Source organism: Apteryx mantelli, chromosome 4, assembly GCF_036417845.1.
Source record: "Apteryx mantelli isolate bAptMan1 chromosome 4, bAptMan1.hap1, whole genome shotgun sequence".
Classification (NCBI taxonomy): Eukaryota; Metazoa; Chordata; class Aves; order Apterygiformes; family Apterygidae; genus Apteryx; species Apteryx mantelli.
In genome coordinates, this window is record NC_089981.1 from 53815427 (window position 1) to 53839785 (window position 24359).

A 24359-nucleotide genomic window follows, 5' to 3' on the forward strand; every position below is an offset into this window, starting at 1 on the left:
GAAAAGTTCCTGCAGGAGGCATCTCCCAATAATGAAACCCATAGAGCGGAAATCCTCTTTAGTGATGAGAAGAAACTTCAAAGATAACTCCCCTTAAAGAGTGTAAACTGCTTCACAGAATCTGCCTCATAGGTCCGGATAATGCTTGCTATTCCATAGTGAAGATGACAAATTTTTTAATATACAGCTTATGTTGCCTGTTCTTCTTAGAGTACTATTTTTAATTTTTATCTCTAACCATTTACAGAAATTCAGCACTTTACTTTTTTCCTTTGTTGCTGTATACAAATCTGTCAGGAACTGTGACTGTGTGTCATTAGACGTCTGTCCAGATGTAGCGTCTGGTGTGTTCCTGAGCCAGACACACTGATGGCTCATGGTAATTATTTTATACTAAAAACAGACATTTCTACAGACCAAGACCAAAATAATCCTTTCAGATATGATTTGTCTTTCTAGTAGAATCCTGGAAAAAAAAAAGACACACTTTTTTAGATTTGCAATACAGACAGGAGAAATATAGTGCTGTTCAGAGGGAAAATCTGTAATAGCAAACCTGAGATAGGAGTGGCTGAAATTAGAATCATATCTGCTATGTAGAGTTAGTCCCAAAGTTGATGCAGCTTTCATAACAAAAGCTTAAATCATATGAAACTTTCCCCATCTATTTTTAAAAGTTGTTTTCTAAAAATATTCACTTAGATAAGTGCATAGTATACCTTTGCAAAGAAATAAAATTCCCTGATTTTAAATAACTAAAATCAACTGTGTTTCATGTACAGTAAATATATAGGAAAGGTATTTCTTGTTCCAGAGACATTACTGATTCTTATGGTGATCCCCCTTAAGTAGGGAGAATATTTCCAAGCCCCACAGTTCTGTTGTTTAAAGCATCTTCTTCTGCAGCCTGCTTTATCTGCCTATTGAACCAGATATTGCAAAGTGCAAAACAATGGATAACATCTGCGTGAACAGAGGAGGCTGTCTCCTCCCATAACCCAGTCAGCACTGGCATTTTTAATCCTTGGATGGAATGTGAAGAGCTAGGGATAATACATCAAAAAGACAGGTCAATATATGCTATAACCAAGACTAAAGAGCTCTCAAATCTAAAAGTCAAAGGCATATAAAAGTCCAATGGCTGGCAGCTAAAAGCTGCAAAGTTCAACTTGGAAATAAGATGATGGTTTTTAACAGCAAACATAACTGGCCAGAGATCTGGTAACTGTCAGCTGGAGTCTTCAATGCAAGATGGCCTGCCCTGGTAAAAGATTCAACTCTAATTCAACTGTGGGGTTTTGGGTTTGCTGCAGGAATTGCTGGATGAAACTCTATGGCCTGAGTTATGCAGGAGGTCAGACTTGATGTCCAGAACAGATTCCTCTGGAAAGGAAATTTATAAAAATAGTAATAGAAATACGCAACCCAGTGAGTGTATCAAACATTTATTTAGGACTTGGGTTCAACATCTTGTATGTAATGTACTTTTCCCCCTCAAATTCCTAAGGCCATTTATATCAAGCCAGCTTCTCGTGACTACTTATATTTATAGTTTGTCTGCCTGGTTGTCACTAGTCACATTTTTAGGCTTTGCATTACATTTTAAATCCCCTGAGTCATATTCATGTTCATGTTTACCACTCTCTTCCTTCTTTTATGAGATTTTTCCATGAACCTGAAATTAAAAACATCCTTTCCTCCTTTCCACTGAAAAGTCACAACCACAGATCATCCGTCACAGCTTCAATTTGTCCCTTAAAATTTTATCTGATCCCTCACAGAAGATACATTTCCAAGCAAGAAGTTCAAGTTCCATTGCTTCCTATTTCCCAGGAAAGCTGAAAAGAATGTGCCCTTCTTCTAAATATTTCATTTGCAATTTTTGCTTCAAGTTCTTTGTAAAAATGGGAATTCAATGAAAAATGGGTCTTGTCACTCCCTGGCACCTCATGCACTTGCAGTTCCTTTTCTCTTCATTTTTTCTGAGCTGTTTTTAAGCTGGAGCAGGGAGAACAGGCTGTGCTATGGCTGGACCCATCATCTCTCTCTCACACACACTGTTCACCTGCTGTTTCAGGCTTCAAAAACTCTTTGCTTACTTCTCTGTGTTCCCTGGAGATAAAGATAGGACTTATGAGCAGAGTGGAAGAAAACATCATCAAGCAGAATGTCCAAAATCATGGTATACTGCCTTTTCTTTAAAGATTAGTTTATGAGGGTACTCCAGCTCTACATTGCACTACAGGCTGAACATACTGATGTCAGGGATGCAGCTATTTTCATCGTGCATTTCCCTCTACATTGAAAACATTCTCAGTCCTGACTGAGATTTGTTATCTGAAATACCCCTCTTCCCACATGTAGCAAATCCTCTTCCTATAGCTTTTCACAGATGGGAATAGTCTAGCAATACCAGGCTTTTACATTACATACCTATGTGATATCAGGAGAGCCCACGGGCCCTGTACTGGGGAACCCCCAGAGCTCTCTGACAGCCCTCAGGGAGGCATGCATGTGCTTCTACCTTCCTGGCCCTCTGGCCACAATGTGGCCCTCACATCCAGGGTGGTGAATACAAGAGTAAGGTTTGCAGCTGACTCCATTGGTTTCTACATCTTCTCATTTAGTCATCAGTTTCAGGGACTACACAGCGCAGAAGGAAAAATAATGTGATGTGTGGGAGCTGGCAGTAGAGATTTTTCCCAAATGTTTGGGAGGATCCCATTTCTCACAGATGATGCTGCCAAGAAACAGCCTACTTTTTCTTTCAAAAAATAAGGATCGTTAATAATTTTGTGCCTAAAGTATTTCCCCAGCCCAAACACTAACCCTACTGTAAAACAAGAACGCCATACTCTGAGATACTTAGTATTTCAAGTGGGAGAAAAAAGCAAAGTGGCTCAACACAGGAGAAGGATGGAGGTAGAGAGATTAATCTAGCACCAACAGAGACAACTATAAAACAAACTTGGAAATGAGCAGAGTCTACCAGAGGTGGATAGAGAGGAGCAGGAGAGAGGTGTGAGAGCAGGCCCCTTCCCATGGAGAAGGTCCATGCCTATGACCCTCAACAGTGATGATGGGAACTTTTAAAGGTAGGTGTTTGAGATCAAAGACTCAGCGTTTAGGCAGGAAGCGGTAACATATTAGCACATTTCCTTTCACAGAACCATACGTGATTGTATCATGCCTACTCTGTTCCCTTTGGTGTTCCTTCAGAGTCTTTCTCTTTTTTTACTTGATATACAGAGAAAGTGTTTCTGTGAGGTGATTAAAGATAGGCAGAATGTTGTGTTATACATCCTTAGTCTTCTGGCCCCTATTCAGTGCATTAATAGACAGAAAGTGTAAATATCAGTAAATGGCTGGGAGAGAAGTCCTCTGCTGCGATTACTGAACAGAACTTCTGACAGAAAAACACATGTAGGACACTGCACAGGCCCTGGCGTTAGGAACATGAGTGTGATGGAGGGAGAGCCCCAGTGGAGCCCACTGCCGCTGGACTGATAGGACAAACAGGTTTCCTTCTGACTGAATGACTGTCAGCGACCACTCTGAGGGAAAGAAAGTCAGAAATCAGAGCAATATGACATGTTGGGCTTAACCACAAGATAATTCAGCTGCTCCTGGCACTGTCAAGATTATGAAGACATAGAAGTTGGCTTAAAACCACTTTCTCTCTCCTTCTTTTTAACAGCTTAACTCCAAGTTGGCATAAAACCTAAACCTGTTAGAGAAATATGGAAGCCTACAGGTTCTTTGTCATAAGCATATCTGGTGTAATTACAGGCAGCAGTTATGAACCTGAGTTAGAAGCTATGAATCCCCAGTCACACCTCCTGAAAATTTAGAGTGTGTTCGGGAGTAAGGATTTGGGTTGGACTTCTCCCTCTTAGGCAGACAGAATGTACCGATTCTAAATCCAGTTCCATGTTTTTCTTTGTTTTGGTTGTTATGATAGTCATGGCTACTGCTATAAAATCAGGCCATTAAGAAAAAGGCAAGCAGCTTAATCCAAATGATTCCCATTTGATCTACACTCCTTGGGCACAGCAATAGACAGAGGAGAACCTATTTAGGACATGTGTTTTCTACTTATTCCTGCCCTTGACTAGTTTTGGATGGTACAGCTAGTTGACAGATGAAATTCCCTTGCTAGGGAAAAGAGCTGACTTTTTGAAAACTATTTTCATCCCAAATTGGCATTTTCAGAGACCAGAATGTTTAGAAAAAAATCAGTTCAGAAATGTCAAAATATTTTGTTTTCATTCAAAACCAAACATTCAACATTTCCCAAACTGTTTTAAGCTTGCTCCCACATGAGTTGGTGTGTGTTATTAAGCTGGAGCCGTGTTGCTTTCCTAGGGAGGGCATGTCAGGTGCTTCATGCTTACATTTACACCTGTGGAGTACAGTTGATATCCCATCAGATTTTGGGCTTATGGAAAGCCACTCAGAAACTGGAATCAGTTTGGGACTTTCTCTTGTGCAATGCAGTGTATTGCAAAATACACTGAGGACTGACCAAGACAGAAAACCCTGGTCCAGCATCGCAAAGTGTATATAGATCTTCCCAATGTGAAAACAGTATCAGATCTCAAAAGCGGCTTAGGCATGTTAACAAGGCACTGAACCCACAAATGCTTAACTCCACCTCTCAACCAGTGTAAAAATTCCCTGCATCTTTCATCTGTTGCTGCAAAGCTTCTATGGTGCGCAAGATAAAATTACAATAGAAAAGCTAATAGCTTGTCAGCCTTACCATAAACCTACTGATCCAAGTTGTTCCAGCATTTACAGAACTAAAGAGTGGGAATGGAATGGTCTCTCAGGAGCTGCAAGGAAAGAGGGATGATATTATCTGGGGGAAAAAAAAGCAAAAATATTCAGATCTTGCCTCCAGAAGAATTATTGGTATTTTTTACAGGTTTCATGTTTGTTTTCTTGCCTGAGCTGTTCTGTGGGGTGCATTAACTCTTTTTTATCTTGAGTGAAACATGAAGAATGTTTCTTTCTTGCTGACTTCCCCAATTTTAAAAAAATGTAGTGAAAACACAGTGTTCCCATAATACCATTTTAATGTGAGAGAAGTGTAGCTATGTTGTCTTACAGATTTTATTAAGTTGTGCTTAGAACCCATTCACTTTGTTGACTCAAATTATTGAAGCAATTCTTGTGTAGGATTGTTTATATGTCCCAAAGCATTCATAACTCACTGAGTTCAGCCATCTACAAGTGTTTAATTACAGACTGTCTGTTTCATATAAAAAATGCCTCCCAGCAGTCTTCTGGCAGAGTAAGGAATGAACTTTGTAAAGGAAAACTGAGTTGCTCATCAGCAGCAACAGAAATGGGGAAAAGAACTTCCCAGGGTTTCTTGAAGATTTCCAATTGCTGGATCCTAGTATGATTTGGTCTCTTATATATACATTTTGCCGGAATTGTGCTAAATTTTCATTGAAATGTATGTTTTTTTCCCATTTCTATAGCTGTAAGTACTTGCAAATTGAAGCATAGAAAGGCACAGAGTTGGACCAGAGAGAGCATCCAATCCTAGAAAATAATATTTCTTTGTACTTTTTGAAAGTATAAATACAGATCATCGACATACAATGTGAAGCTGCAGCTCACATTTCACCGACCATAAACATAAAAATATCCTGTGTTATTTAACCCTGAACTGACTAGAAGATGGAGGTTTCTTTATCGCCATGTTTCTAAACTTTTTTTATTTTCATTGTAGATTTTTATGGAAAAAAAATGGCTTGTTCTGAAATGCTGAATATATCTGAGGATTTTTTTTTAAAAGATGCGGCCTGCTCCCTTCCCTCCTGGAGGCTCCCATGACGGGTCCCGTTTGCTTCCCTCCAGGGCCTGGCTCTGTTCCTAGATACCTGAAGGCACTCGTGTCCTTGTGTGTGAGCTCATTTGTTGTCATTTCCACTTCTGGAAAAAAAGGTCATAAGAAAAGATCGGTAAATGTGCAGTATTAATAAAGCCTGGTCTCTAATAAAACAGACACGTTGCAGTGTTATATCCAAGAAAACAGAAATGGACAACATCATTTTAAAATACCACCCAGAAACTCCCGTTTGGAAAGGATAACTCATAGCATCAAAGCCTAAATATGTTTGCCAACTGTGGTTTAAATTACTGCCAAGACACCCGATGTATCCACCTCATAGCAAATGATCCACTAGCCAAAATGGTGATTGCTACAGCAAACTGGACACAGGTTTATTTTCACTGAGGTCAGGATTACAGAAAGATCCCTGCAGATATTAATAACTGATGAGGAAGATAGGTATGCTTTCCATAAGAAATTAGCTTGCGGTTAGTTTGTTAGTAAATAAGCCTCATAGGAAGAGTCCAGTGTAATCAACATAACAATTGGTTAATAAAATATTTTTGAAAATTTCAACAGTTTAGATGAGTAGCATTATCAGTTTCAGACCAGAAATACAAGAGAAATAAATGTGGTCTAATAGAAACTGGACTTAGGAAGGGTAAAATTATGACCCAAGGTATATAACCATACACAGAAAGGGAAGGGAATTCCCTTGTTTATTCCTTGTTTATTCAGATTATCCTTCCTGTATCCTTACCTTCAGCATGCTGAGGCAGCAAGAAAGCAAAGTCACCTCTTGGTCTGCTGCAGGTGGTTCACCCCGCAGCAGGGCATCCTGCGTGCCAAAACGCAGCTCCCTAAGCCTGGTCTGGCCCGTCACACACTTGTGAGACAGCAAGACTACATGGCCAGAGAGAGAGCAGATGGGGTCTGCTGTTTAACATTTTACCATCGAAACTCAAGGGATGACAACAAGGTAAGCATATGCAATTCTGAAACTGAGGTTAGTCACCTCTGACTTCCCAGAAAGTGCCTTGTCTTTCGGTATTGTTTGGTAAGTGTTTTTAAAATGCTCATCCATACTTCTAGAAACTAAATACATCTGAGCTCAGGGAATCAGTCCCTTCTAGCAATTCAAGATGTTGATACTGATCAGCAGGGCCTAAAGCAGAGCTCACTAAGCTTTTTTCCACTGACTTCTTTAATCTGATATCAAGTCTGAAATACCATGTTTAGATTCTGATAACCTGAAAGGGTACTTCTTAGAATAAAGGTGGAATCAGATGATCTGTTTTTTTGATAGTTGTTCTTGACTTTAATATGGGACCAGAACATTTTATGGAGAGAACTCTCAACATATGAAATTTGTGTCCCATTTCTTCTTACAGTCTATGCATGCTCACTTGCAAGATATAGTAATACCCTTTCAATTCAGATTTATGAGGAGCAGGAAGAAGGAGGGGGTGGTAGTTAGTATTTTACTCCCAGCCAGAAATGGCAATGTCTGTAGATTTAGTGGCATTAACTAACCAAAAAAAATTAGTCTTTGCTTTCTAGTATTTCTGTATCTGTGATCAAAAAGAGATAGCTTTATTTTAAATCTTTTTCAGTACCTAAACCTATAGACTTTAAGGAGACTTATTTCAATGACATTAAAATTTCATGAGCCTTGCAAGTCTTAGAACCTCTAATCCTAATTGTATGATTAGATAAGGCAGAAAAGTCCAAATTCAAGGAGTAACAAGTGAAAAGTATGTACATGTGGCTAGTTGGTTAGAGATGTTATGTAGCATAAAAATAATAAGGTTCTGGACTGGGAACAAGGAGACCTGACACCTATCCTTAGCTCAGTCATGACTTGCCAGGTTAGTTATGGTAGCCCTTCACCATTTTTTATCTCTGCTGCCCTCGCCCTGTTTTGGCTATACCACCAGACCATAGGCTCTTGCGAACTGGCATCCTACTGCCTGTGCAGGATGTGTCAGGGGAAGGTGCGTGAGTGGCTCTTCTCTGGGTATTCTTACAATACAGGTACTAGTGGATCATATCAACTTCAAAACTCATCTTCAGTGAAATAATCTAACAGAAAACTGAGATGTTTCCTAGACCCTTCTGTGGAAGAGGGGGAATGCTGAATCTATTTTTCCAGCACACTATGGTCGAACCTCAATTTGGAGGTCCTAAGATGTACTGAGTCATTAATTTATACATCAACAGAAGCAAATTGTTACTAAATGAATCTTGTCTTATCTGAATTTCTTTGCTGATGAGGTAAGTTTGTGGTGTCTGAGCTATGATGTGTTTTTGGCTGGCCACAACTTTCATTTGGACCAATTCCACTTCCATTGTTATGCTTATGTGATTGTGCAGTCACTGACAGAGGCCCTTAAACAGAAACATGGATGAATTCCACGTAGCATGGAATGACAGTCTGACTTTAGCTGCAGTGTGAAAAATTACTTGATAATATATTACATAGCACAGTATTGAACAACATCCTGGAAACCTTAGCTATGAAGAGATTTGCAAGAACTGGAGTAGCCTGTAGTTCATAAACAAGCTGCTTCTAACTGCTTCAGAAAGTTTTGCTCATATATTTAGTCTTTACTTCTAGAACTAAAAGTGCTAAAAAGTGGCACGACTAAAAAGGCAATGCAGTAATAAAAATTCCAGTTTGACTCTGGGGATAGCTTCAAGAGACATTGTGGTCAGAATTTTCTCCATTATTTCCAAGTAGCCAAAGAAGCATTTTCTGTATTCTGGATTGGCTTTGGGAAATTTATTAAGATTTTTGATTGCATTTAAAAATTTTCTTATGTTTTTGAAACCTACTTAGTCTGCAGGAAGTTTAACCAGCCCTTAGTTAAGACTATGAGTGAGGCTTGTGTATTAGCAAGGTGCTTTGCTTGTCTCTGCCCAGTAAAAATCCAAGAAATAATGCCAATTTGGGGAATAAGTAGAGGAGAAAAGAAGGGGGGTACAAATTATGAACTGCTTTGGTCTTCATACTCAGGAAGTACTCAGCCACTTCCATTGCTTCATCCCATCTTTTCCATTAGAAGGCCATTATACATTACAGGAATAAGTGGCCCTTAGCAAATAACTTCACAACAGAGCTCAACCAAATGGGACTGAAGCAGAATGGGAAACTCCCTTCTGCTATTGCAGAGAGTTCTAAGCTGCTATCATTTTTTCCTCTCAGATCAGGATTAAAGTCAAAAATCTCAACAATTTCCACATATTGAAAATCTGAAAAATGTGTGAGCTGAGGTCAGCTGAAACATTTCATTTCAATAATTTTGTAATATATTTTTACAATGCCAATCTGTCTTTAATCATTTTGTGTCCAAGTTTGCTAAGATTTCAAAATTGCAAAAAGTTCCAGCTTGAAGAAAACAAAAACTTTCTAATTCAAAATGTTGAAAGAGAACTTTTAAACTATTGTTAGTGTTTCTTATCCAAAAATACATATATATATTTAAGCATCAATAGGAAATGGAGCCTTTTCTTAGCCATTAGTGAATGTCTATAGTCGTAAGTGAAAAACAAACACTACATATTTCAATATGATAGTTCTTCAGTGAATAACTTCATGTCCTATCTGGTAGACTGCAGTGGCATTTCTATTAGGCCTAATGAGATGGTCATCTTAACTATGCAATTACCAGAAAAACTCTTAGCTCATATACTAGTAAGTCAAAGGAATAACATGTAGAAATACTTTATCTTTTCAACCAAGAGCAAGATATTTGACAGTCGAGCTGATCACCAAGAGAATGTATCTATTGGCAATAACAATACGATAGATTTATAATAGCTCTCTACAGTAGATTCCATGCTTCATTCCTTCACCTGTCTCTGTGAGTCACCAGTGGTTTCTTTTTGCTTTCCCTCCCAGTTGGGTGGTGGTGCCTTGCCTGGAATGCAGAGGCACACGTGTGGTGGCCACACGCTGTGAAGTGTTCAGCATTGGCAATCTTGGCAGCATCCCTTAGCTCTAGCACAGTTTGTACAAAATAAGATAGAGCATGGAGGGGCAATCCACTTTTGATGCTGCTAATGTTACTCTAAAAATCAGGAGTTTGAAACCCTCATCAGAAACATTTGTAATTTGTTTAGAACTGTGACTAATAAAAATGCTAAGTTTTGTGTCATTTAAAGAAGTACTGAAATGTTCTAGAATTGAATTCCATGGCATTCTAGACATTAGACACAGGATATACATGTTTGGGCCAAATTTTCACATTGGTTATTTGTTGTACCTGCAATACTGATGGCTTCACATGCATATCCAACAGTTAGTTTTGTACCTGTGAGTTATGCTACTGTAAGGCATGAGATCCTATTGTAACATGAGATGCTTGTTTGCAAACACATCTTTGAAAATCTCTCCTTTTAGAGTGTCTAGAGGTATATCAGGGAGCAAAATGTAGACCTCAAAGTACCAAGTAGAGAGATGAGTTCAAACTTTATTTAACTTTGGCTCCAAGCCTGACTCTGAGCTAAACTCATTTGCATGAATGAACTGGATATTAGGTTTCTGTTCGGACACATCTCTGATTATAAACATTTTAGTATGTCTCATACGCAGATTTTGCCTCCAGTTCTCTCTACTGAGGTGTTTGATGGCCTTTGCCAAATGTTCTTCTAGAGCTGGTATGAATATGAACAAAATGAAGTAAGAGGTGCCACCTGTACAAGTGTTATGCCAGCGCAGTGTGCTTCCCACCTAATCACAGAGAGAAAGAATCTATGTGACTCAGAGGCATGGAAAGGAAAATAAATGTCAGACCTCTGGAGTGCTCAGGCTCCCAGAGGGGAAGGCTATCAGAGCCAGTGAACTCTCCATTGCCTTATGCAATGCCTGTGGATCTGTAATTGCTCTCCCCGTGGCATCTGTCATCCCCATAGAAACAAAATTCTGGATCTAGTTATTGCTGGTTCAGGGATAGCACCTGAACCAGATATTCTGAAATATGGTGTTGTTAATCTAGCCAGTAAATATGCCAGTTAAAAAGTCACCCCCAAAACAGAGAAGAGAATGTGTGTGGCTGCGTGTGTGCACGCACACACTTTAAACTGACTGCTCTCATGCCATACTGATGAGCAACATATTCTGGTCACTCCTTTCCCAGGTAGGCTTAGCTTGGTTGATTTGTGTACTCAGCACTGAAACATACACTTTTCCCAGGACCTGTCAAGTCAGATGGCCCATAACCTACTGCTCCTTTGATGACTCTCATCCTACTTTCAATTGATGTGGCAGTGCATGAATACATATGAGCGAAAGCTTGATATAAAATTCATTTGTCTAAACACCAGCTATTTATGTTTGATGGACTGAACAATTATTAATCCTGATTGGAAATATAGGTCATTGTGCCTACACTAAGCTGAAGGTTGCCAGATGACCTGTATTTGCCTAGGAAACAGTCATATAAGAAAGGCAGTACAGCAGAGGCCAGTTACCCTATGTCTTTCTGACCTGCACATCATATAGACATACACCCTACACTATTTTGTCAGCAGTTATTCTCCACAGCCACCATCAGTGGCAGACAGGGAACTTCTTTTCTCTCCCACCAAAATGCACAGGCTGGCCTGGGCAATAGCACCAGTGCTGCTGTGGTGGGGCTGGCCCCTACTAGGTACGAAGGTTTCCCAGAGATGCATGGCCCCATCGTTCCTCTCTCTCCCTGCAGCCCCAAGTTGCAATGGTAGGATGGGGCAGAGGAGCCCCATGGCAAATGACCCTCACACAGACCCACACACCTGTCTCTCTCCTGGTCCAGAAAATGGCTAATGCAGACAGTGATGGGCAGTTCAGGAACATATATCAGCACAGGCTCAGCTGTCGTGGAATGGTATGGTTAGCTTTCTGTCCCCAAATATCCCCAGTCTGCTGAGGACTTCCTTGGTTTGGCATGATGGGAAACTTTTAGGCAGCCATAGGAAATATGGGGCTGGGAATGTTTTTCTTTGGCGGCCAGCATTGAGGGTTTGTTCTTTATATACAGGTGGTGTGACTGAGGGAGGCAAAGGTACTTCACCAGGCACAGCACTTTTTCTGACTCTTACAAGAAATGTGTGTCAGTTCTTAACTTGTGTTTTGTCTCCTGACAGTACCCAGGTGACGATCTCAGCTCCCACATTTGGACACATGCACACACTGCAGGTCTCTCTTCACCCACCTTTTCACTAGGCTGAACCGTGCCACGTGATGCTGCTGAGCTCCAGGACTGCTGCACCAAACCCCTAGTCCCTTCCAGAGACAGACCAGGGAGAGAGTTCAGACAACACTAAGATAATAGAAGGTGATGGAGGGAGTCCCATAGGGGTGCTTCAGCCACAGAGGCTTGGGAAAGGATTGCCCTAATCCATTCAGCCTGTTGGGGCAGGTCCTAGCTGTCCTGCCTTAGATAGGAACAAATAGGGGAGGAGGAGAGGAAAAATCTTTAAGATCCAAGGTTTGGTTTTGGGACACACTTCCTCTCTCTCACTGCATTGCCTAGTGGTATCGGGCAGTATCTGTGTCTGATAATACCCTTTCTACAGGGTTGCATGGTGAGTGACAAGGCATGAGGGATGCAGACAAGCCATGTAGAGCCATTATTAGAAGCCTCTGGATGAATGAAGAAGAGAGGGGAAAGGAGAGAAGAGAGACCAGAAAGATAAGTGGGATAGATACTGTGCCCCTAAAAGGCACACCATGCAGTATGCAGGATAGACACCCCTGGAAAATTACACAGATGATCTTTGGGTCTGCAAGGTAGACCAAAAAAGGGTCAATCTACTGGGAACAATCTACCAGGGGACTGTAATAATGAATAATAAAAATACTGATTTTGACATTCCATGTTGTAGAAAAGTCCAAGCCAGATCTTCAGTTCATGTAAATCATTGTAACTCCATTTTGACTTTAGTGGGCTATTCTGTTTTCCATCACATAACAACATAGCCCTACATACAAAAATATCAAGGCTGTTTTATTTATTTATTATAATGCTGAGTGAATTAGAAACCCACTGTAAGACTATAAATAATACTTAAGAGCTGGCAGCTAAAATTCCTGGATGCTAATCCAAAAGGGACTACAATAATCACTTCTTCAGACCTTCTGCCTGAAAATGGGCATGGACTGAATGAAGGAGCACTGTAGTCCTGGGTAAATATTCCTATATTACCTGTTTCTGTGACACAGAATTGAGAAATTGGAGGTCAGTCACACAGCAAAAACTAAATGTGCTGTCAGTCGATACTCTTGTGTTTCATATACACTGTTGCAATGCCACTTTTCCTTTGCTTACAGTCAATCAATACAAAGATATAATCTGCCATAAAGAATACAGTTCTGCAAATCCAAAAAACCCTTTAGCCAAAGAGTAAGTTGTTTCTTTAAAGTCTGAATGAAAATGCATACATACTTTTTGTTGTTCTTTCTATATGCATCTTACACTCATTTCCTAATTTTACTCACATTTCTCTCCAGACAAAAAAGGCTGATGTAAGAACCATGAAGCAAATTCATAAAAGGTAATACTGAATCAAACAGAAACACTGGAAACACTTTTTTAGATTCTTACCATTATTTTTTCAGAGGAGTGTGAAAAAAGTGAGAAAATACTGTATGCTATCTGGAAGCCCTGAACTATGTAAATAATTATTACTAGGTAAAACATGTACACTCAATAAAATCAGACAATTTAAAGCTGAAGTTATAGTAAAGTAGAAGTTTGGTGGTTGCTTCTTCCATTTAAGAAATAGAATATTCTGCTGGGTGAACTGATTTAATGATGAAATTGCTCCTGAAAGTCTTTTGTCAGTGAAAAAAGTTCGGCTGGATTAAAAACAATTTGAATTCTTCTTTGGAACCAAAAATAAAGCTATTTGCAGATGGTCTTCATTGGAAAAACTGGTGGCAAGCATTATTTCAGGGTTCTAATAATGTATCTAGCCAATATCCCCTAGGCCTCAATATTTTCAGTATCAGAGATGAACATTCTCTTTATAATCTGCTTTCATTAAAAAAAAATACTTACCACGCACACACCTATATACACACATGTAGATAAATAATTATATATACATATAAAATATTTCTTTAATGAAGGCAGATGACTATATATGTACATAGAGAGAGGTTTTCAGGTATTTCTATTAGAAGAAAAAGAGTGTGCTAAGCTAAATGCTGGTTTTGAGTAATTTTTCTCCTCCAGAATTTTATTACTGGAAAATTATGTGCTGATAAGCTGCACTTCAGAAGGATAACAGTTTATTTTATACTATACTGATAATGAATTTATACATTACTATTTCACAAACAAATCCCTGCTGTGGACAAAATGCATGCACCGTGGAGAACATATCTGCCTCCAGTCATGACAGTACCTTCACATTAACCATACTATCACACACAGGTAGGTAGTTAGGCACAGAGTTATCCAGCTTGCATATATAATCTGATTGGCATGTTCACTTGATCCTTTAGTGCCATAAATGAGCGGCTGTGCAGGTGCCATTAGCACATGTATCTTTTTCTGAATGCACCATTGTAGGAGTAGCTGAAAAGCTGGTTGTACTACATAGTCAGAAAGTTGGCAGCAGTGCTGGGTGAAAAATGGCAAGTATGATTCAAAAAAAAATCAAAAACTTCATGTTTACTCTACATTTTTTAATGTCTCAATGAGAAATTGAAAAAAACTGAAGGTATTGAAACCAAATATTTTTCAGGTTTTGGTTTAACATTTATTGTATTTTCCCCTTCTCACCTTCCTTCCTCCTCCTATTTTCTCTTGCTATTTTCATTTCTCCCCCTTTATTTTTAATGATCAAATACAAGAGAATGAAGATAAAGGAAGAGAAGGAATGAGAGGGAGGAAGAAACAATGCCTGAAAATCTGTAACACTTTTAGCAGGTTAGTTTAATAGAAATGCCTTTGTGTAGGTGTACTCAAGTAGTAAGTATTGTGCCGTAGGTGGAGTTCAACAATATGCACTATAGTTTACATCTGCGCAATTTGATGTAAAACTACTTGGCTTTCTCAAGAAATGTCCTTTCAGCCTGCTGTAGATCTTGGTCTCCTCCTGTTGCTCTTCTAAAAATGTAACAGTACTTCATTAGGCAAAACTTTAAAAAGTTACTATGTCCTTTTGGTTCATGGCTTCGTGTAGTTACAATTTATGACCTGAATTTGTAAATACATGTGTTTCATGCATTTGTGTAATGCTTTTGAGAAGCTGGCAAGATATATCTTTGCATTAGCAACGAAAAGAAACAAAAAATTTAATGGTTCTAAATCTGGGCTTAAGCTATTCCAACATTTCAAGCTTCATTTGTTTGCTTTCCACTTCAGCAGCTGCCGGAACCACTCTTCAATAGGAACAGAATAAATCCATAACACCTGTCCCACTCTGAATTAGGGGTCAAACTGTTAACTATCCCAACATTTAAGATTTGCAAGAGCATCTCAACCTCAGTTTCCATGCTATGAAAAAATAGAAAAGGAATAATAAAAGCTTTGTTAGGCAACTTGCAAGCATGTGATTTGCAATTACAGTAAAATCTTCATCACTCTGGAAAAAATTTGTTTGCCATCTGGAGTCTACTGTCTTCATCTCCAAACTCTGATAAATGCCAACATGTTTTGGCTGGAATTTAACGTTGACATATACCTATTTTATTACAGGTTAAATATCAAGGTCTCTTGATATTTTTATCCTCTCCCTTTGACATGTCTCATGACAAGGCAGCTGTGAAAAAAACATATGGATTTGTGGGTATAAAGGCAGTTATCTGAGAAAACCATCAGGATTCTCCCAGAACCCTATGCCCTGGCACATTTATCCCTATAGACTGGAAAGTTATTCTGCTCTAAACTCTGCAGGACTCCCACCCTATGTTCATAAATAAAAGCAGATTTTGAACGCCTGTCTTTAGTCCTAAATCCCAAGATAAGGGTTGACTGGAATATATTGGAGCAGATCTTTAGATTTGGACTAAATGCTGTTCTTAGGTCATTGCCATGCCTTTCAAGCATTCAAAAAAACTACTGTAATATGTTTTTTTGATATGGGGCCATGCAAATCTTGCCCAAATTCTGAGTCCATGAGCTGTCAGTGAAGAGCTGTATAGTTAGTTGTAAGCAGGAGGCAGTTCAATGCAATTCAGATGAAACTTGTCTCCCATTTCAACATGGCAAACTTCTCTTTAAATCAGCTGATTGAAAAAAAAATGCTTATTGTGCCAAGATAATAACAGATAAGCCAAACCACTCATTTGTTTTTCCAGAGAGAGTTTCATACAGTTTATTAAATGGAGAATCCAGAGTAATAATCAATGCATTTGCTGGGATGTTAATGGGGATATGGTAAAACAGTGTATGACAGCCAAGGGACAGAGTGCACTTCTTACTCACTCTCTCCATCCATGAAATCAGTAACTCAGATCATTTGTCTAAGTTATATACTATTGCTTTAGAGTGAACCAATGCAAGGAGATTTAAGCACATCCCAGGGAGCTTTGTTCATTTAATAGGAAAAACAAAACAAAAATAACAACTGTTTTATTTGAAAGCCAGGACCAATGGAGATTTATTTTATTTAAAACAAGGTTTGAATCCAGTTCAATTTGGGTGGGAGTTCAGCCAGAAGTTATCATATGATTGGGTTTGGGGAATTTTATTTTTTTGGAAGTCTGTGTGAAATGATCTAGTGGCTTCAGTTCAAATTCCAATCCAGAAGTGCCTCTGTTCCTCACAAAACCCCACAACCTGCACCTTTGTTAGGAGTCTCAGATTAGAAGGCAAGAGCTACAACCTCAAGTTTGCTAGGAGTCCACACTGCGCACCTGAAATAAGGCGGAGGGAGGGACATGACACCATTACCTTTGCCCTTTTGACTCTCCTCCAATAAGAGGAGAAATACATTGCTGAGAAAAAAAGAAAAGAAGCACCAACTACTCCATTCAGATTTTTCTCCTCGCCCTGATTTTTTTCTTAATTTTAGCATAAACTAAAGATGACAGTGGCATCTCAGCAAGCCCTTCTTGGCATTGTCACACTGTCATGGAGCCCAGTAAGAGTCAACAGGATCTACACGGTAAAGATGAGACAACTTGCTTTGACTTATTTTAGAGTCAATTGAGGAGCATTTGCTCAAAAGTTTGTTCAAAATTAACCTTCTACTCATTTGCATTCTAGGAGGCACAAAACAAAAATATCAACAAAAGAAAGAGAGAAAGTAGAAATTATTATGAAAAACACTAGTGTATTTCAAATATGTAAAGTTTAAGGGACATCTTTTATCTCTTACACAGCCTAGTCTTCACTGCAGCCGGTGAAACATGTTGAGTATGTGTTTAAACTAAATATCCCATGGAACAGAATATATTTAAAGTACAGGAAAAGCTTTCAAAAACCTCTTGCCCACAATGCAGTTCGGGACTTGTGCAAGACCTTGAACTACACCATTTGCCCACTCCGTGTAGTTTTTTAAAAACTTTACAGAACACTGTAATTAACTAGTAAGAATGACATCCTCTCTGTCTGATTCCAGCTGGCCTCGTCAAAAAAATAAACTATATTCCTAAGAGTATATCAGGACAATTCAGCAATTAAGAACATTTGTGAACCAAACTCCAGTGGGCTAGAGAGTAATGCAAAATGCAGGAAGTCATTGGATAGTTTCTTCGCCAACAACAGGCACAACTTACCAATAATGCTTCTACTCTATTTCCCCATCTGTTCATTGAATTGTTCCATCTCTCCTTCTCCACCTCCTCCTGTCCCTCCACCTTTGCACATGAAATTATGGTCTTAAAAACGATGCTTGTCATTCAGGGTTTCAGCTGAAAATGAAATTTCAAATTACACAATATGCCTTCAAATTCAGATAAATGGAGAAAGTACCATTAAAGCAGATGTTGAAATCAACAGTAACAGTCTAAATTTATATAGTTATATCAATGATCAAATGTCAGAGTAGCAGAGAATATCTTCTCTCCTGAATAACCTTTACCAAATCACTCACAGACAAAAAAAAACCAAACAACTATTTCTTCTCTGAAGTTTCATTTTACATTTCTCATCCTTGTACCATACTGAAAACAACAGAAATACTGTAAAGACTTTCATCTTATTTCACGTCTGTTTTGCTGATATGTGCCATGGTCTTCTGCAGACCTATTCCTGACTAACATCAGTTAAGCAAGAGTAGATTCAGACCCATGACATGTTGCAAGGATTATAAGGATATACTGTTTCCTTGGCATTAATTGGAACTGTTGGATAATGGCTCCCCTCAGAGGTAGTATAGGAAGCATGCATCGATCCAGTATGCCTCCTTGCTACAATATCAGAAGGAATGAGATTGTGCATTAGGCCTGATACTAGAAAATGCACTGTAAACTCCATCCTATAATGCCTAAGAGATTGCCAGTTTAGTCCCTTCCCTTTATGGGGAATGACTGTAGCTAATGAATACAATCTTAATCAAAAATTAACCACGTAAAAATATGTAGCAATTTAGAAAGGAAAAAATAGTATTAGTTGTAGGGTTAAGCTTCATTTTACAAAATATAACCATTTTTGAGGTTGTATTAGAAGCATGGGAAAGAGAAGAAGCTTTTGTGTCTACATTCTAATGCTTCATCTTCACAAAACTAAAATAAAGGCAAAATAGTGAATAAAAAGACTTCTACAGAGTTAAAATTACTTGCAAACTAGAAATTTTAACATTTGTATAACCAGATGTTCAGAGTAGCTCTATGCCAGGCCCAGCTATGTTTGGGAGAATTCTCTGTCTCAGTAGTGTCCCATCCAATCCTTTAAAGCTTATAAACAAATCCTTTTGCCTCAGATCTGTTCATTTAGGAGGATACGTCAGCATGTACTCTATCTTATACCTGTTTGAGGGATTCCATTAAGGAACGTAGAGTCAACTTGCTTCCAATATTATCTCCTGCCACTTTTATGAGCTGTATAAAAATGTTGAACTGACAAGAAAATATACTAAAAAAAATAGAGTTTTCTGAAAGTTACTCACAGTTTGACCATAAGATCACTATGAAATTTATTAGTTTGAATAGCTTCTGAAGCAAGGCAATAGAAGAAAAGATCATCTAATAAATGGAACATTTTTTGAGATATGTATGGTTCTTCAGATTTCTCAAATGCAAGAAATAGAGAATCTCAGATGAAAGTAGCAGGTGGCAGATTCAAAATAGCTAAAAGTCAGTGGTTCTTCACAAACGAGAAGAAAAAAATCTAAATATATAAAATGAGAGTCTCTGAGCTGACCACTACCACTCCAGGAAATGCCTGAAAGTTACAACGTTTTTAAGAACTAAGAAAATATCAGCTCCATCCTCATTAGCAGTTGAAAAAGCAAAGAAAATTTTAGGAATTATTAGGTAGGGAAGAGAGATCGGAATAAAGCATAGAGTTTTGCCATGGCATAAATCCATGCTGCATCCTGAATCCTATGTGCAGCTCTGAGTCCTCTAGCTCAAAATGATACAATAGAGTTGGAAAAGGGTCAGAGAAGGGCGGCAATAATGACAGAGGCATGGCCTGCAAGGGCTATCCTGCAAGGGTCAGCCAAGCAGCAAGGGCTCTCGTGCCTGGAAAGGACACAGTTGGGGGGAAATATGACAAAGCTTTATAAAATCATAAGAAGCAAATAAAAGGTGGACTGGGATTAACTGGTCATCCTCTCTTCTAATACAAGAAATACAGACCATAAAATGAAGCTAATGGGTAGCAGGTTCAAAACATGCAATGGGAGGTACTTCTTCACTCAACAAGTCGCTAAACTGTCATTGCTTGCCACAAGATGCTGTGGATGCTAAAAGCTTAAATGAAATAAAGGGGAAACTGGAGAATTTCATGCAATAAAGGGCTATTAAATGTATAGATACCATATCTGGCTCAGGAAATCCTTTAGCCAAAAATTGCTGGAGTCTGAGAGAGAGTGTTTTATTTTAAGAGTTTATTATTCTGTAGATAAAGCAAAGGTCCAAGTACATTTTCAGTATCTAAAGCAATTTCAGATTTAAGTGTAATGCTTAATGAACAAAACCTCCACACTCAGTTTTGGTTTTCTCTAAGAGATTAAGAAAAGGCAAGCATCAGCTGTAAAATAGCAATCCAAGATTAAGAATAACCTCCCTTCCCTTCCATATTTTTTTTTCATTTGCAGTTCTAGAAGACTTCTGCACATACAAGCTAATTCCCATAATGTTAAAAGGCCAGGAGCATTTTGCATCTGTTTTGTAGATGGTTAAATAAGACACAGAATGACTGATATGCCCTAGTTTTCAGAGTTTGACCATACCTGTCTTTCATTGAAAGGGAAGCCTTCCACTATAGCTGACAATTTATGATGGGTGGGAAGGAGAGAATAAGAGTCTTACTCAAAACCTATATCTGGGCATAAAACAGTAAAAAGGGCATGCAAAATCTCAGAAAAAAAAAATCAATTTTGTTTTCTCCTGAAGCCTCAAGAAAGCAATAGAATTTTTTTAAGCAAATGTAAGTGATAATATCTGTCTAAATTGCTTTGTGCATCTCCCTTTATTCAAACAATACACTAATTAATTTTCTGGCAATAGAAGCTAAAACAGTCTAACACTAATTAGTGAGCTACAGATCTTAAGAGCTTTACATACTGCAATAGGACATAGTGATAATTAAGATTAAACATAAGAGATGAGATACCAAAAGTATGATTCTGCAAGCACTTTCCAGAAAGCAAATCAAACTGGTGTTTTCTCAACCCAATGAACTTCTTTAATCAAAAAGGCAAACCCCCAAAACTCAGTATAATCTTAGGAAAGTCATCTAGCTAAGATTACAGGTAGAATATTTGTAACAGAACTGATAAGCTGTTTGCATGCTCTAAATGTCAGTACTGACATTTATACACTGTATATGGAAGTCTCTGGGATAGCCAAGATGTCTTAATGGAGTCTACATTCAAGAGCAGTGCTACAGGATCCTTCACTGTATTTCAGACATTGGGCTATTAATCCACAGCTCTCAAAATCAACTGTCATTTTCAAAAGCCTTGACCTATGTTTGGGGTAAGTTAAAAAATCACAAAAGTTGCCTATAGCACCCAGACAATGCAATTTAATTCTAAATGAGTAGCGTAATCTCTAGGAGTGAGACAATGCTTTGTTCTCCATCTCTCTCACGAGTGAATGAATTAATGCCAAATGATCTTCTGTCATTTAGAGATCTACCAGTTGAAGCTAGACCATTAATCCAAGAGGATTAAGACCATTTTCTAGTGAGTATTCAAATGGTGTCATCTGTTCATAACTTTCACTCAACTCTCAGTTCGTACCTAGTTTAGCCTACTTTTCTGTATAATCCAGAACGCAGGACCTGTAGTAGATGAAAGTGCTTACATGTGGCACTATGTTTCCATGTCCCACAGCTAGAACAATAGCATGTGCCAAGGAACAAGGGGAGCCCTCTGGATGCTCCTGAAGGCCATGCTCTTTCAAAGGGACGGCCATGGTACGATTTCCTCCAAAGAAATCTCACTCTCTGTGAACATGGTGGTAATGCTTGGTAATACAGGTAATGCTTGGCTATGCAACTTATGTGCCTCTGTGCAAGTACTGCTAAAGCAAGCCTCAGAGATATTCTGCCTCAGTGAGGAGGAATGTCTCTTGCTACTACCAGACAGTGCGTTACAGCTAACTCTGCTCTTTTGAGTGACCTACAGAAGCAGTGTAAGGCTGCCTTTGGCCAGATTTTTCCTGCCTTTTCTGGATATGCTGTGAGGTGCCCTCTCTTTTCAGAAGATGAGGGATGGAGCAGTCCAGTAGTGCTTCATCTTACCACTAAATGTTCTCACATGGCCATTACTGAATCTGGCCATTACTGGCTTCAGAAATAATGCCTTCATGTACCACATTATAAAAATAGAAATTAGTCAGTTTTCCAATTAAGCTGGCAGTTTTTGTTTTTAATATTTTTATTACTGCAGACATCATCGTCCAGCCATCTGCTAAAGAGGAGACAGACAATAACTGAGCAGAACTGGAATGGGTTTTGCTGTATCTGCAGCTGAGTATTTCATTACTGTACTCTGATGGGGAATTGATGGGGGGAGATATTTTGTTCTTTTTATAAAGACAAACAAAATGTGATGCACAGCAACATTTCACTGTGAAAAAGGCTGCTGTTGTTTACAGGAAGACTGTATGACCCATACCAACCTTTGCTCACTACTGTCCTATCACAGTTATGAGGACAGACTCCACAAGTCTGTCTCAGTTCCTCCTTCTGTCACTCCTGATGCTATCACTTTCCTGATCACTGAATTGCTGAGATGTTTGCAAAATTAACAGAGGAAGGCTGACTCACCCTCTCTGGATGCCAGTCCAACAACCCAATGTGAAGAATTGTCCCACATCTCATCCCATTTCCCCATCCCTTCACCTCCCTTCTCCAAACTACTTGTCCTCCAGAAAAACAACCCAATCATCCTCTCCTTCAAGCAACTGTCAGTCACTGGGTTTTTCCTTACTTAAATCCAATATTACTCCAGAACAGAATACTAAGATGAGTGGCTTTGGCCACCTGTCAGCAATTTCAATTTAAAAAAGGGCAGAACACTCATTTACACTGAGATTATACAAGATTTATTCCTTTTCTATGAACTAAAAATCTCTAAGAAAAGCACATCTTTTTCACTCTTTTTTGTGGTTTTGTGGGACCAGCTTGGCAACAGTCAAATCAAACAGTGCCAGTTAGGGTTAAAATGAACTCCTTAGCAGGGGAACTCTGAAGATATGCAAGTCTTCTGCACAGAGAAGTTGAAACAGAAACTTTGAAGTCCCATGACAAATTTTACATTAGAAGTTTCTGGGTTTTGGGGATCCTTGGCCAAAACTGCTCCTACACAGTTGTCCCTGTATATCTATGTCCTCTCAGCACAAATGCAGTTTATTTTAATGGATCTTTAAACAATTGGTAAAACTTGCTGCAAAAGAAGATGCTTATAAACACCAAATTTATCGCCCATGTAGAATTAAAAAAAAAAGGCAAGAATTTTCTCTATCAACTTTAACAAATCTTAGCATGAAAACACAGTAGAATCAAAGAATGGAGAAAACAGCTAGAAGTAGCACATGAATGAGCCCTGACCCACTGCCCATTGATGTCAGTGGAAAGACTTGCACTGACTTCACTGGATCAGGCCTGTTGTGAAGGTCTCAAAAATGCTATCAGTATCTTTACACCGGATATTTTCAAAACTAAATAGGATGAATTTTTCATAATCATTTCCTTATATATCATAGTGTTTCTTCACAGATTGTCCCCATCCATAAGAAACTGACAGAACAACATGACAATATTAAAACTGTAGCTAGGAAAAGCAGAAGATGAAAATCTCTGTAATCAGCCTTCAGTTAAACTGAAACGTATCTATGCCAAGAAAAATATAGATGAGGACAATATGCAGTAATATATTACAGCTGTTCATTTTAGAAGACACAAATAAAAACATTTAATTGTTGCCTTTTTATATTTTTACATTTTTTCCCCTCCATACATACCACATTTCTTTTTAAGAGACCCCTTAGCTAAACTGGAAGGCTATACAGGAATTCTTATGCCTTTTTATTATTTTACCAGATGAGGGTTCAGGCATGTCGTCAGGTCATTTGACCTCCTTAAATGCACTGGCAGAACTTTAATATTCATGGCCAAAAAGTTGTCCTTGCTTCCTTTTTTCAAAGTTATTTCAGTAATAATTGGTATTAATTACAGAAAGTGCATCTTTAATTAGCAGAGGAAAGACTTTATTTTCCCCAGACATCTCACATTTTAGCTGATGAAACCAATGATTAGAGATACAGAAGTTGATTTGTGACCCTGTTATTTTTTCTTTTTTAGACTTGGTAAAAAGAATGGGAGTGATGAAGGAAAAGCAATGAAAATATCACATATGTGTTTGCAATTTGAGTCCAAAAATACTTATGCCAGTAGAGAAGCTACAAGAGTAAGCTTCATTCAAAAGTCCAGATTTTATGGTGAAAAGCAATTTACAGGATCTTGATTTAGAAAGGATTCTGCGTACTGTAGTGAATATGGAAAAAAAAAAAAAAAAAAAGACAGGGATGAGTGTTCCAAACAGAAGAGCATAAAGACATACCTGAAAGTGCACATTGCCCATAGTATCCATTCACACCAAAGGAAGGGAGTACCAAATTGGCATATTCAAACCCAAAAGGAAGTGACCTTTACTATAGAAGTCTGCTTCCTGAAAGAATAGAATGACATAAAATGTAAATGAGTTTCAGTCAATTAATCAGATGATCATTTAAACTTATATGCCTTATCTAAGAATGGTTTTTTATTAAACTTGAGTGCTAAAAGTCAAGCATAAAAGACATTATTGCAGATACAAAATAAAAAGATTGAAAAGGTCTACACAGGATTTCTTAAAATGAACAAATTCTTCAGTTCAGTACAGATATTTATTAACTTTCTAA

At 38.4% G+C, this 24359-nt stretch overlaps 1 long non-coding RNA gene across 1 annotated transcript; it reads right to left on the reverse strand.

The window, feature by feature from the left end:
• Positions 1 to 5536: 5536 nt before the first annotated feature.
• On the reverse strand, positions 5537 to 24091 carry LOC106482801 (uncharacterized). Its single transcript, XR_001292236.2, has 3 exons — positions 24020 to 24091; positions 17559 to 17693; positions 5537 to 5946 (listed from the first exon to the last, which is right to left on the reverse strand). It is a non-coding gene; the product is annotated as an uncharacterized lncRNA (long non-coding RNA).
• Between the last annotated feature and the right edge of the window lie 268 nt (positions 24092 to 24359).